This window comes from Durio zibethinus, chromosome 22 (assembly GCF_047325235.1).
Source record: "Durio zibethinus cultivar Kanyao isolate XHJ-2024 chromosome 22, ASM4732523v1, whole genome shotgun sequence".
Classification (NCBI taxonomy): Eukaryota; Viridiplantae; Streptophyta; class Magnoliopsida; order Malvales; family Malvaceae; genus Durio; species Durio zibethinus.
Genome location: NC_143183.1, coordinates 14,671,612 through 14,683,834, shown reverse-complemented (window position 1 = coordinate 14,683,834; position 12,223 = coordinate 14,671,612). Strand labels below are relative to the sequence as shown.

Genomic DNA, 12,223 nt, shown 5'->3' with positions numbered 1-12,223 from the left:
TATTTCCTAATGATTGAGTATTGAGTGCCAAAATATGCCAATACATGAGTGACTATAAGATGTAATAACCTATCATGCATTGAAAGTCTAGTGGCTTGAGTAAGAGTAACTCTTAAATTATCATTTCTAAATATATCTTGAGCTAGTTCTAGCATGTCACACCTAGTGTTGGTGTCTCCCTCATCATCTAGCATAAAGGCTTCAACTAATAATTGCTTACTAACTACAATTTTTTTACCTATCACATAGGTTTTAAATCTATCAGGATAATATCTATTTGTAGCTTTTTCAATTTAATACAAGTAGTATTGCTATAGAACACCTTAACTAGATTCTCATATACAATTCCATTCTTGCACAAATAGTTCATCCAACCAAATTTCTCAAATGCATACAAATAAGGGAACTTAATAGATTGTAAAAATTCAAGAGAGATTACCCTTCCAAGCTTGACTTATCTATGAGGAAAGCGTGTTTTATATCTCTCCTTAGCATCAAGAATTATAAAATTTTGATTGAATGAAGGCCTAATTGATGAACTATAAGCTTCCCTCAGAGGATTCTCCTTGTTCCAACATTTTTTTTAGTATTTGGAGCCATGAAAACAATAGGCTAGCTGAAATAGGTAGGCTTATATGAAATTAATGAAAAAATTAGTGATTGTAGGTGATAAATAGTAAAATATGTTTGAGAGAGGCAAAAAAATTGAGTAAATGTAGTAGTTTCAAAAAGAGGATCAATTTTCTAGAGTGAAAAGAATGAGAGAAGATTTTTGTGTGATTTGAAGATTTTTAAAGATGATTTTTGCAAGAGACCAAATAAAAATGAAGCAATTTGTAAAAGATTTTGGTTAAGAGAGATCAAATTTAAGAGAAAATGAAGTAAGAATTCCTAGGGTTTGAGGACAAGGTGTTTAGGGAAAAAAAAGAAAAGATGAAAAGTTGGAATGATCAGCCAAGAAAGAAGAAAAAACTTGATTTTGAGAGGCCAAAAAGGTGCACATAGTACAAGTTTTGCATGACCTAATGATCGGACGTCAAGAGGGATCAATTAGGTAAAGGTTTGCCATGGACCGATCAATCAAATTGATAGGGAATCAATTAGTTCCTCATGTTTTTCACTTAATTTGGCTATTGGATGGAAAACCAATCTATTTGGTCTAAGGGCGATCGATCGGTTCCTAATTTTTTTCCTTTAATTTGGCTACTGGATGGAAAACCAATCAATCTTGTCCAAGGGGGATCAATCAGTTTTAACATGAACATTCAAATATGTATCATACAATCATATACCAAAAAAAAAAATCAAGATAAACATACATTTGATCAATCAAGGTAGCAACATTCATCATACCATTAAGAAATTCATTTCAAGGAGCATCCATCATACGAAGTTCACCTCTAATTGCATAAAATCTATCTTTATCAAGAGGCTTTATGAAAATGTCAGCTAATTGATACATGGTGTCAACATATTCAAGCACAATATCACCTTTTTGAAAATGATCTATAATAAAATGATGCATAATTTCAATATGCTTGGTTCTAAAATGTTGAATTGGATTTTTGGTGAGATTGATGGCACTAGTATTATCACATTTAATGAGAATGCGATCCATGGTAATTCCAAATTCCTCCAATTATTGCTTAATCCATAAAACTTGAGCACAACAACTATCGGTCGTTATATATTCAGCTTCGATTATGGATTACGCAACACTATTTTGTTTCTTAGAGAACCATGATATGAGCATATTCCCAAATAATTGACAAGTATCGAAAGTGCTTTTTCTATCAATTTTGTAACCACCAAAATCTACATCAGAATAGGCATACAAAGCAAAAGATGAACCTTTTGGATACAATAATCCTATATTAAGAGTGTCCTTAAGATATTTAAAAATTATTTTGACAGCGATAAATGTGATTCTCTATGTGATGATTAAAATCTAGCACACAAACACACACTAAATATTATATCCGATCTACTTGTAGTACGATATAACAATGAACCAATCATAGACCTATATAATTTAGAATCAATACATTTACCTCTTTCATCCTTGTCAAGTTTTGTTGAAATGCTCATATGTGTTGAGTAAGGCTTTGATTCTTCCAATTCAAACCTTATGAGCAAATCTTTGATGCATTTAGCTTGATTGATGAAGGTACCATCTTTTGTTTGCTTTATTTGTAATCCTAATAAGAATCTAAATTCTCTCATCATGCTTATTTCAAATTTACGTTGTATAGTCTTTGCAAATTCTTGGCAAAGAACTTTATTAGTAGTACCAAATATGATATCATTAATATAAACTTACACTATGAAAATGTCTTTTCCTTTTGTTTTAATAAAAATTGTAGTATCAACCTTCCCTCTATTAAAATCATTTTCAATTAAAAATTTTGACAATCTTTCATACCAAGCTTTAGGAGCTTGTTTTAAACCATATAAAGCTTTTGTCAATTTATAAATATGATTTATAAATTTAGGATTTTCAAAATCGGGAGGTTACTTAGCTTACACCTCTTTATTTATAAAACCATTTAGAAATGTACCCTTGACATTCATTTGAAAAAGCTTGAAATTTTTGAAACATGCAAATGCAAGCAACATTTTAATGGCTTCTAACCTTGCAACCGAGGCATAGGTTTTATCATAATCAATTCTTTTTTTTTTAACTATACCCTTGAGCTACCAACCTAGCTTTGTTTCTATTAACATTGCCATGCTCATCAACTTTATTCCTAAAGACCCATTTGGTGCCTATAGTAGGATGATCACTAGGCCTAGGTACAAGATTCCATAATTGGCTTCTTTCAAATTGGTTGAATTCCTCTTGCATAACCAATATCCAATGATCATCTCCTAAGGCTTCATCTATATTCTTAGGTTCAATATGAGATAGAAAAGTAACATAATTACACACATTGTAAGAAGATCTAGTTCTTACCCTTTGAGTTGGATCACCAATAATTTCACTATCTTTGACATATCTCCTTTCTCTATGGTGATTTGGTTCTTCTCTATATGTTGTGGCTCATCTAGAAACTCATCATCTTCCTTTTGAATGTTCTCCTCAATGTCATGTGATGCATCATTGATATATTTTTGAAGTATACCTACATCATCATCATTAAGAGACACTTTTCTCAGAGGTGGATTAGATTCAACAAAGATAATATGTATAGATTCTTCAACAACTAATGTTATTTTATTAAAAACTCTATAGGCTTTTAAATTCAAAGAATATCCAAGGAAAATGCTTTCATCACTTTTTGCATCAAATTTTCCAAGATCATTTTTTTCATGATTCAAAACAAAACATTTACAACCAAAATGATGAAAATAACTTATGTTAGGCCTTTTTCCTTTAAAAAGTTCATAAGAATTTTTCTTCAAAATAGGCCTAATCATAGCTCTATTTATAATATAACAAAAGGTATATATGGCTTTCGCCCAAAAATATCTAGGTAAATTATTTTCATAAAGCATGCTTCTAGCAATTTCTTCTAAAGTCCTATTTCTCCTTTCTACTACCCCATTTTGTTAAGGAGTTTTAGGAATAGAAAAATTGTGGCTAATACCATTTTCACTACAAAACATATTAAAGCCAAGGTTTTCAAATTCTTTTCCATGATCACTTATAATACTAGAAATTAAATAGCCTTTCTCATTTTGTATTTGCTTGCTAAAAGTGATGAATTTTTCCAAAACTTCATTCTTTGAATGCAAAAAGAGAACCCATGTGAATCTAGTAAAATCATCAACAATAACAAACCCATATTGTTTTTTGCCAAGACTTATTATCTTAATAGGACCAAAAAGATCACTATGAAGTAGTTGAAGAGGTCTAGTAGTTGAAATACAATTCTTAGGTTTTCCTTGAGCACATGCATCACAAACCTTATCTTTTCCATATTTCAATTTTGGTAAACCAACAACCAAATCATTTAGAGAAAGTTTTGAAATTACATGCATACTTGCATGTCCAAGTCATCTATGCCAAATCCAACTTTCATTTTCTTTTTAAGTTATAAAGCAAACATTTTTAGAGGAAAGATCATCTAGATGCACTACATAAATATTTCCTTAATGATGTCCAACAAAAACAAGTTTGTTAGTTTTGATATCAATCACTTGACGGCATATGGATTCAAATACAACTCTAAATCCTTTGTCACATAATTGACTAATACTAAGTAAGTTATGCTTGAGTCCTTTTACAAGTAAAATATTTTTAATAGTAGTAGAATAATTGTTACCAATGGAGCCAATCCCTTCAATTTGGCCTTTAGAGTTATCACCAAATGTAACATCTCATTCACTTTTAGTTTTTAAGTCATTAAAAAGAGTCTTGTCTCTGGTCATGTGTTTTAAGCATCCACTATCAAGGTACCATAGATTGTTTTTGCTTGAATTTGTACCATGGATTGTTTTTGCTTGAATTTACTTTGTACCAATGCTTATCCACCTAAAAAAACACAAATAAATTTTTGTTTTGGGTACCCAAACTTTCTTAGGTCCTTGAGTGTTAGTACTAATAATTTTGTGCCTTTTGGAATCCACTTCATTTTAGTAATCTCATCTTGAGATGTGTTATCTCTTTTTGCAATCCACACTCTCCTAATGAGTTTACCTCTATAAATGACTTTCTTTAAGGAACAATATTGTATAGAATGACCCAATTTATGACAATATGCACATATGTTAGATGAATCATTTGGCTTAACAAGGAAATTCTTTAAATGAGTCTCTTTGTTGCCACAATTATAGCCTAATCCATCTTTATCAAAGAATGTTCTTTGTGTTCTAAGCATGTCATTGAGTTTTTTATGTCCCATATTAAATATAGAAAATGAGTTATGCAAATTTTTATTTTCTTAGTCAAATCATTAACATTCAAGTTTAAAAGCTCAATTTCTTTTTCTAAGTCATCCTTTACTTTAGTCAAGAGTTAATTTTCTAGTTTCAACTCAGAGATCATTTTCTTATATTTCATGTTTATGTTTCAAATTCTATGGCTAATTCATCATAAGCATCTTACAATTCATCGAATGTGTATAAATTTAAATCATATAGATTAGAAGTTACCTTGGGCTCATCAAGAGCCATGAGACATAGATTGGCTATTTTCTTTTTATTTGATTCATCATTGAGAAGTCACTATCACTCCATGTTGCAACCATTGCTTTTTTTTTTTTTTTTGGCTTTGTCATGTTTTACTTCTTTCATAAAAGATAATTAAATTTAATATGACCCAATTTATTGCATTCATAGTAAATAATCTAATCTCTTTTTCTTCTACTTGATTCTCCTTTAATCATTTCCCTTTGTGGTTTTTTTCTACTCGAGGACTAGTTCATCCTCATGAACTTCTTGAATTCTTTTGCAAACATGACCATTTTTTTCATATTCATCATCTTCTTCTTGTCTAGAATTTTCTTCATCTTTTTGAAAGGTTGATTTGAGAGCAATGCCACTTTTCTTGATTAGTTCTTGTCACCTTTTAAGCTTCATCTCATAGGTAAAGAGAGAACCCATTAGTTTATCTAAAGAAAGTGTGTGAGAATTTTTGGACTTTTCAATGGCTATCACTTTAGCTTTGCAGCTCTTTGGTATACTATTAAGAATTTTCTTCACCATCGCCACATTTTAGTAAGTTTTCCCAAGAGCCTTTAAACCATTAATGATGTTAGTGAAGGGATTTGACATTTCACTAATGATTTTATTTGATTTCATCTTCAATAACTCATAATCATGCATGAATATACCAATTTTTTTCTCTTTCACTTAATTGGTACCTTCATAAGTGATTGCCAACTTGTCTTAAATTTTTTTTTGTATTTTCACACAAAGAAAGTCTATTGTACTCATAAGGCCCTAATGCACAAATGAGTGTATGCATTACTTTGGCATTGAGTTAAGCTATCTTCATATCATTGACATACTATTCACTTTTTTGCTTGATCACCTCTTTACCATCCATCATCTTTATGGGAATTTGATAGCCATTTATAGTGACTCTTCAAACTTCATAATATTGGCTTGAATAAACAATCTCATCCTAGTTTTTCAATAAGAATAGTTGTCACCAACAAAGAGATGAGGTTTTACAATTGAATGACCTTCACTTCCAAGAGATGTAGCAACTGTTTCATTTGCCATGAGACGCACTTCTTGTTACTCACTGTATTTGTTGTAGCTTGAGGATGGTTGCTCCATATTGATCACCATATATCTTTGAGCCATTTTCAGGATCACTCTTAGGTTGTTAGACCTATAAAAAGAGTACTAGCTCTGATACTAATTGTTAGCTCAAAAACTTGAAATAAACCAATAGGGGGTGAATTGATTGATAATAAAATTTTTAAAAATCAATACCCAATAAGTATAAGTTTTACAAAATAATTTTTCTAAGCAAATAAACATAATAAATGAAAGTAAACTAACAATCTTAAAAATAAGAGATAGAGATAGAGAATTAAACACCAAGATTTATGGAGGTTTGGTCCTTTCTTTAGGCACCTACGTCTTTTCCCTTTGCCTCACTTGCTAAGGAGTTCAATCGACTGTGTGTTGAAAGTTACAACCTAGCTTCTCAAAGCTCTACACAATCAACATCACAAACTCTTAAGGGTTATCCTTCCCCTTAAGCTTACAATCTCACAATCCAAAGTTTGTAAAGTGTTTTGCAAACTTAAAGAACCTCTCTAACATTAGGTGTTTGCTAACTTGAAGTACAAAGCATTATTGACAAGAGGATTAAGAAAAAAAGTTGATAGAATAAAGGATTTTTTACACTTTTCTCCCTTTAAACTGGTTTGAATGCTTGAAGGAGATGGTTGGTAGAGGCAATAAGTTTTCTTAGCTTTTTATACTTTTGATTTATAGTGGAAGCCTTCATTTATATGTAGAAAGGAGTAGATAGCCGTTGCTTTGCATTTGATGCTTCAAACCTACAAAATATAAGATAAGAAAATAGTCGTTAGGGTTTTTTAGGCATAAGAGGATTGATTCTTTCTTGTAAGGGATCGATTGGGTCAATGATATGAAAGCCCATTTCATGCCTTAAAAATCTTACCCAATCGATCAGGTAACATACCTGATATATCCAATGCTTAGGTGATTTATCCCCTATGTAGAGGGATTGATCCCTTTTGTGGATTTTTGACCCATCTTTGCATTTGGGATAAAAAATAGATCAATCCCTTTAAAAAGGGGATCGATCGATTATGTTCAAAACCCTAACCAATCGATCCCTATAAGGAGGGGATTGATTGGTTCTTGATAAATTTGCACAAGTTTAGCTATGGGAAGAAAAATGGATCTATCTTTTTAGCTAGGAGATTGATCGAGTAAGGGAAGGGATTGATCCCTTCTATCCAAAACATACCATAAACCCATTTTGTTTCCAGAATTTGTTTGTTTTAGTTCCTAAATGAGTTTTGACAAGATAGAAGGCTAGAAAAATGTTCAATTTGAGACTAAAAGAATTTGATTCAAGTTAGGCAATTTTTTTGTTTTATCAATTCAAAACTTTTAATCAATTCAAGGCTAACAAAATTGAACTTCCATTATTTAAAAGTGAAAATCTTAGACGATGGGTAAGAAAATGTCAGAAGTATTTCACCATTTTTGAAGTGTCATATCATCAGAAAATGGAAATAACTGCTATGTATTTAGTTGGTAGAAAAAAAATCTGGTTTGATGGACACTTGATGCATAAACCAAGATTACATGGCAAGATTCTCTAATGATCTATGCCACAGATTTTGTTACAAGAATGATTGCACTAAAATTTTAGTATTTTCATACTCATTTTTAGTGCAATTTTACTTATATTTTGTCTTATTCATTAGGATTTTTGGCAAAATTGCTCCTAAATGCAAATTATTCTCATGTGTAGGTACAAAGTATGAAATTGAAGAATTTTGGACAATTTTGATACATTTTTGGAGGATTTTTGGTGCAATTTATGTAAGTGACCTAAACTAGTGTTAATTGGCAATGTTGACACTTAGGGAGTTTTCTTGATTTTTCTTGAATAATGTTTTAGTATTATTTTCATGTTTATTTTTTTAGTAAAATGTAGGATAAAAATATATTCATAAAGTGTTTGAAATTATTTTTAGAAAAAAAATTTAAAGAAGAAAGAAAAACGTGTTACATGGGAGCTGAGTTTAACACCAAAATTGCTAGGTGTCACCAAGGTTCAAAGGCACCAAGAAGAGTGGCTTATGTGGGACTTTAGAGGGTTATGATTGGCCACTCATTTGACTTCATGAATCAGCAATTACATGTGAAGAATAAAGCTTGTAAAGTGGTTGAAGTAGTCAAGCATTAGTGCACTAGAACCAGGTATGGGCACCAGGGGAAAAAAGAAGCTCTGGAAGCCCAACCTCTTAGAAACCTTTTTAGAATCTTTTTAGGAGGTTAAGCTCCTTTCTTTTACCTTTAAATAGGGGAAGAAGGCTGGCCATTAGGAGAGAGTTAGATTAATATTTAGATTTTTAATTTTTACTTTCTTGCACTTTCTTTTCTACACTTTAAATTTTCTTAGTAGACAAATAGATTTATTTCTAGCATTTTTCCTTTGAATTTCAGTGCAATCTTACTGTTTCTTAAGTTTTTTTAAGTATTTTTTTATAATCTTTTAATAGAATTTACATTTTGAATTCATTTTCTAGCTCAAATCTACTAATTTCTCATTGATACTTAAATCTTTTAAATCTACCAGTTCTGACCTACTTGTAATTTTTAGAGTATAACTCATTCAAATCTTGCTTGTTTTTGCTCAATTTTGTTTTGTAGTTTCCTAATTCATAGAGCTCTAACATAGTAAAATTTAGCTTCAAATTCATACCACAACCTTTTAGATCAAGCTTGGAAGATTCATCTAGATGCAGGTGACAGGTGCAATCAAATGTGATCAATCAACTTTGGTATGGGACTACTCTTTCTTTGGTGAGTTGTTTGCCTTCTTTGCACTGTAAATCCTTAGTTGTACTTTTTTACTTATTGATTCTTGCTTGATCCAGTTTATTTCTTTACATTGCTATGTGGATCACATTTGTAGTGCATATTCAATTTTTTGTGTATTTGCATATTGTTTGGATTCTTAGCTAGTTGAGCTATTTTTCTTTATTTTGCTACAAAATTTTTTTGCTGAAATCTATATAAATTTGTTCTTTGATCTTGCTTTAGTTCAATTTAAGCTCATGTTCATTAGTAAATTATAGATCTACATTTTTCTTATGTAATTCATTCAAAATTCTACTTTGGCAACATTTCTATTTGGATGAATTTGATTACTTCATGCAGTTTTTCTTCAATTTTTGATATTCTTTTTAGTTTCTTATCTTGTTCTTAAACTGTTCTTCTAATTTCTAGCTCATGTTCAACTTATTTTGCACATTTGAGATCCATATCATATGTTGAAGTTTAGTGTTCATGATTTTTAGGTAGTTTCGATCTTGCTATTTTTCATCAAAACTTGCACTTTTTTCTTAGTTTTTAATCTTCAATTTAAGATTTCTTATAGTGTTTTCATGCTTTTCAATGTTTAGATTATATTCATCTAGTTTTACATGAATTAGATTTAGAATTTTCTTTTAAGAATATATTTTTCTAGCTTTGAAAAGATCTATGGTTTTTATTTTTTCTTTATAATTTGTGGTTGGTGTTTTTAATTTTAATTTTCATTTGATGTTAGCTTGTTCATTAATTGTTTTTGTCTTTTAGAGTTTATTTTCTTACGATTGAAGTTTATTAGAGTTAGAATTACATTTTATCTTGTTATGCAATTTTTGTTCATAATTGTCCCCTTACTTTCAGTTTTTTTTTATTTTACTTTGAATTGCATTTTCAACTTTTAATTCTCAGTTCAATTCCATTTTATTCTTAGTTAGGCTACTGTTCTCTTTAAGTTTCAAGGTATTTTGATTAATTTCTTAGATTTAGTTATTTTACTTAGTTTACATAATGTAGGGTTTTGTTTGATTTTTTTGTTTCGAATTAGCTTAATTTTCATGTTGATTCTTTGATCAAACCAACTTTAGAAGGGTATGAGGATAATAAGAACTTAGCTTAGGAATGTCTTTAACTAAACTTTATGGGATCAACACCTAGACTTTTATAGTCTCTATATTACTTTAATGGCTTGTGTGCTTGCAAAAGTTTCCCCAATCAAGTTTTTGGCGCTGTTATCGGGGTTAGGATTTAAGAGTCTTAGATTAATATCGACTTTTACCATACTCTTCTATAGATTGGTTCCTTGTATTGTACATACTTTAGGCTAGATCTTAGGTTTGCCTCTATTTTAGGTGCATATATCATAGGATCTTTTGTTGATTTTTTTTCCTTAGATGTATACACTTAGATTTTTATTGTTAGAGTGGTTCATTAGGTATAGTGTTCTTATGACCCATTTATGCACATAGTTAGGAATAGTGAGTTGATCCTTTTAGACCTTAAGCTTGAGGCTACTCGTAAGAGGATTAAAAAAGAGAGACAAATCGATTTTACCATCATCATGGTTGAGCAAGACACTAGAGCTCTTAAGGATTATGCTTTGCCCGATCTTCATGGTTTTCAACCTAGTATTAAGAGGCCAACAATTCAAGCTGATAATTTTGAGATTAGCCTTACAATCATCCATATGATACAACAGTTGGTGCAATTTAGTGGACATTCAAGTGAGGATCCAAATGCTCATCTTTGGGATTTTTTAGAGATTTGTGATACATTTAAATAGAATGGTGTTACTAAAAATGCCATTAAGCTTAGGTTATTTCCATTTTTCCTTAGAGATAGAGCCAAGAGTTGGTTAGCCTTGATGCCACCAGATTTCATCACCACTTGGGATGATTTAATGCAAAAGTTAATGGCTAAATTTTTTCTTTCAGCCAAGATGGCCAACCTTTGTAATGAGATTACTACTTTTGCCCAGCATGACTCAGAGACCTTATATAAGGCGTAGGAAAGATACAAAGAGCTCCTGATGTAGTATCTACACCATAAACTACCAAAAAAGATAAAGATCTAGATTTTCTATAATAGGTTAGTGTCTAACACTAAGACACTCGTAGATGTTGCATCAGAAGGTGTTTCAATGAGTAAGACTTTTGACGTAGCTTATAAGTTTATTAAAGATATGGTGACTAATAATTGTCAGTGGTTTAATGAGAGATGGCATCCAAAGAGAGCTTTGGGGGTGTACGAGGTTAGTAAGCTTATAGCACTTAGTGCTAGGTAGATTTTCTAGTCAAATTTGTAGAGTTTTTACATTGTTAGGTTACACCCTTAGAGCTGAGTCCTAGTCATTTTAGGTTTAATCATATCTATAGTTTCTTAGTTATATATAAGGTATGCGAGGTAGGTCACCTGGGGGAGTCATGTCTGAGCACCTACCTAAAGAGTATCCATTATTTAAGACAAACCTCTAGGTAACTCAACAACTCTCATGTTCCCACATACAACCCAGGTTGGAGGAATAACATAATTCTGTCTATCCAATCCCTTTGGTACTATAGTAACCTTAATACATTAGACCACCTTATCTACTAGGTTTTTACCAGCTACCTTTTCAGCAACAGCAACACCCATAACACTACACACCTTAACATCTATCTATGCCAACCCTTAAAAAAAAACCCTTAGTCGAGAATCTCTGAGGTATCATGATTAGGACTCATATCTCATTTATATAAACCCAAAACACTATCTTTTAGAATCATTCTACATCAATCAAGAACTTAGAGACCTAGATTGGTCAACTAGAGATCTTTCTTAATACCTGACCATAAAGTACGTTATCTAGTAAAACATAGCTTAACCCTAAAAGGGAGAAGAAGAATCACTATAGAGCAATCACATGTAGGAGTGGTAGGTAGTTAGCTAATGGCTAGGGCTTTTTAAGGTTTTAAGATGTGGCAATTAAAGAGTTTGATGATGATGAGCCTGCTAGAGATCTAGTTCATGATAGGGAAAAGGTAAAAAAAAAGATAAGGGTGTAGTATTTGTTCCTATCTAGTTACCACAGACATCATCACATAATGCTTTACCTAATTTTTCTAGGCCAACTCCTCTTAAATTTAAGCTACCTTGACCTTATATTCTTTTCCCTCAGAGGTTTGAGAAGCAAAAAAAGGAGAAAAAATTCTATAAATTTTTTGAGGTATTTAAGAAGCTGCATATTATATCTTATTTATAGATGCACTTG

General features: G+C 31.2%; 1 non-coding gene across 1 annotated transcript; it reads right to left on the bottom strand.

Moving 5' to 3' along the window:
- Window positions 1-10,918: 10,918 nt before the first annotated feature.
- LOC149512627 (small nucleolar RNA R71) lies at window positions 10,919-11,025 on the bottom strand. Its single transcript, XR_016332231.1, has one exon. It is a non-coding gene; the product is annotated as a small nucleolar RNA R71 (small nucleolar RNA).
- Between the last annotated feature and the right edge of the window lie 1,198 nt (window positions 11,026-12,223).